The sequence below is a fragment of the Equus quagga genome, unplaced genomic scaffold (assembly GCF_021613505.1).
Source record: "Equus quagga isolate Etosha38 unplaced genomic scaffold, UCLA_HA_Equagga_1.0 202625_RagTag, whole genome shotgun sequence".
NCBI classification, from domain to species: Eukaryota; Metazoa; Chordata; class Mammalia; order Perissodactyla; family Equidae; genus Equus; species Equus quagga.
In genome coordinates this window covers 13,236-16,678 of record NW_025798601.1, presented here as the reverse complement: position 1 = coordinate 16,678, position 3,443 = coordinate 13,236, and the positions used below count along the sequence as shown (strand labels likewise).

Below are 3,443 nucleotides of genomic sequence, written 5' to 3'. Positions count from 1 at the left end.
GGAACCATGCATTCTGTCTCCTTTTTTTAAAGCACATTTCTCATTCTGTCGGACAGAAATCCCAACTTCCAGGTATTATCTCTCAGCTGGCACAATAACCAAGCATTCAACAGGCCAGATGGAAGGGGTCAAATGTAATCAAGCTGGCATCAGCTAGCCAGTTGAACTCCTGGGCAACTGTACTGTCCCAGGATCAAATTGAAGTATTTTGTTGGCAGATTGGCACTCAGCAATGGCGGTAGACAGATCAATTGGGAGGATGTGAAGCCCAGAGAAGAGTTAATCTGGAGAATTTTCAGTATCAGAGGCAATAGGAATAGAAGGGAAAAAAATTGGTTCAATAGACATTCAGCAGTGTGTACATATATTCCCAAGATTAAAATACCCTAATAAAAAAATCCTAACTTATTCACCCTGACAGGAGTTAGGTCCTGGCAATTAGCTCCCAGTGGGCTGCCCTCTGGGGACTAGTTCTACAGTATTTGGTGGAATCGATTCCTGAAATGGAAGAAGTACTAGCAAAAGGGGGTTTTCAGATATCTTCTGAGTTGAGTGGATGAAGCTCATTTGCAGAGGTACGTACTGTGGGAGGGATATTATTTGTCAGGTTTGGGTCAAAGGACAATAGAAGCTTTTCAACCAGCAGTATCACTGGTTTCAACCCTTAAATACTCTGTAGAATATAGATACCACCTCTATCAGATGATGAGATCTTGGATACCAACATTACCCTTTATTTCCCATTCAAGGAGTCTCAGATGCTTCCAGATGCTAATTCAGAAGACTGAATTCAAAGAGAATACAACTTATTTGAAAAGGTATTACCTATAGGTACAAGAATGGTAAGTGATAGAAGGAGGAAGCAAATCATTATTTATATTTTTTTGGTAATATGGGAACTAGATGTTCCCATCTTAGTGAATCCATATTTATTTTTTACACTGAAAATTTTCTTGAGAATGACATAATGAAATTTATGAGTTTAGGATACTATGAATATAAAGTGAAGTTTACTTGGTACATTGTCCATTCATCTTCAGAAGAGGTCCTCATTTTACAGTCTTTATTATTAAAATCTGATTGATTCAGGACAATCAATGTTTTCTAGCCATCAGTTTTCCCATGGCCTTTTTAACCTCCTTGTCCCTCTTACGGTAGATGAGGGGATTCAACTTGGGGATCACAGCTGTGTACAACACAGACACCACTATGTTTTGTTCAGCTGAGTAGTTGGACTTGGGCATCACATAAATGAATGTAATGGTCCCAAAGAACAGAGTGGCAACTCTGAGGTGGGAGGTGCATGTGGAGAAGGCTTTGTGCCGCCTCACAGTAGAGTGCATCTTCAGGATGAAGAAAAGGATATAGACATAAGAGAGAGCAATGATAAACACAGTGACCACAATGATGGATCTAGAAGATATGGCTGGAATTATTTCAGAAATAAAATCTTGAGAACAAAAAGTTTTAAAAGTGATGAACAGTCACAGAAAAGGTGAGTGACATTATTTGGTCCACAGAAGGACAGACTTAATAAACAGCTAGTAAATTGTCCAAGCTTTCACACATCCATTCAGGTAGAACATCCTCACTAAGAGAATGCAGATTCTGGAAGACAGGTGAGTGGAGTGGAGCATTGGCAAGCAGATGGCCACATAGCAATCATAGGCTGTGGCAGCCAGCAGGAAGCATTCAGCTCTCCCAAATGTGACTCCAGAACAGATTTGAGCCACATGGCCAGCAACAGGAAGAGAGGCTCCTTCCCTGAGGATGCCTATGAGCATGACAAGTATGACTGATGAGGAGTACCCAATATCTACAAAGCCCAAATGGAAGAGGAAAAGGTACATCAGGTATGAAGCTGAGGTCTGCTTCTGATTAACGTGATTATGTTGACATTGCCCACTAATATGACCACATAGATTTCCTTGAAACTCAATAAGTAAAATGCCACAAAGTGCAGTATCCTCTGTTAACCCTAAAAGAATGAACACAGTTGTGTAGTTACCAATGCCCATCTGCACTGGAAATCGTGCCCACTGAAAGAAGAACAAGTGGATATTAAAATGGAAGAAAATACTAAAATTCGAATACCTATTTTTACAATGGTTATGTAATAAAAATTGCAAAAATTTAGGAACTGAAGTTTAGATTTTGTAGGAAGTACTTTTACACATCATACCTCAGGTAAAACTTGATAGTATATATGTTCATTGATATAAGGCTAAGAATACTCAGGAAAAAAAAGTATTTTAACTTAACAGACTTAACTCTTATTTGCATCATGTTGTCAGCTTAGGAGATCCTTGAATGATAGAGGTCATCTAAAATTTCAGAACAATATTTTCACTTCAAATATTCAATCTCCAGAAGATTGAACATATAGTCAGAAAACACCAGCATCACAGCCATGTGCTCAGCCAGCTACATGTCACAATTTTATTAACAGAAATGATTGAAAAATGGTGTATGGGAATTAATTGAGCAGTAACATACCATGTTATGAACACCTTGTAATTATGTATCTGAACTCCTAAGTTCTAGCTTCCTTATCTTTATTCAGGTCAGAGCTAAGAACTTTATTAACTAGGCATGGACCTAAAACTGAATTAAAACTTAAAATTTTAAAGAAAATAAATATATATGACACTAATTCACAGTTAGTTCCAAATGCCATTAAGACATGGAAGCAAAGTGTTGTGCAAAAATGCATTGAGCTTTCGAGCCATACAGGCTTCAGATCAGATTCCAGCTTTGCCAGTGACTATCTATGGAATCTTAAACAATTTATGTCAACTCTTCAATCCATCATTGCCTTATCTGTAAATATATGTATATACTTCATAGGATTTTTGGTTTGAAAAAATGACGTATGTGGAAACGCCAAGCATGGCTCACAGAGGTAAGTGGATGCTCAACAAATAGTTATTTCCTTAGAACATATCTTTGGAAAGTGGAGAAAAGGTTATCTTTGTTATATGTGGCAAGAGTCCTAGATGAATTGTGTCCTACAGTTACATGGAAAGCAGGACCTGTAAGAGAGAAACTTGGATATTTTCCTGAGGCTATTTACAAGCAAAATGCTGAAGGTGCAGACTGGTTTCTTCTTACATATACTAGTGAAATGTGAGAAGATAGAGATAATTTAAGAAAGGACAGTAAGGAAATGGAACCAAGACTTGATGATTTCGGAAATTCTTGTCTTCTCTAAATTGAAAAAAGTGCTAAAATTATGATATTCACTGTCCAAAAAGTATGCATTAGAGAGAAAGCCAAGGTGTGGTAGGAAAATGCTTTCCAAGTGCTGAATAGTTTAGACATGTGACTAAGGAATACCTCAAAAATATCAGAATAAGCCATGAATAGATATGGGATTATGCAGGAAAGATTTGTAGAGGGCCCTCTTGTATACTGGTGTGAATACCATAACATACATAGGAGAC

At 37.6% G+C, this 3,443-nt stretch overlaps 1 pseudogene; it reads right to left on the bottom strand.

Moving 5' to 3' along the window:
- Nucleotides 1-1,094: 1,094 nt before the first annotated feature.
- Nucleotides 1,095-2,018, bottom strand: LOC124233435 (olfactory receptor 5P3-like; annotated as a pseudogene).
- Between the last annotated feature and the right edge of the window lie 1,425 nt (nt 2,019-3,443).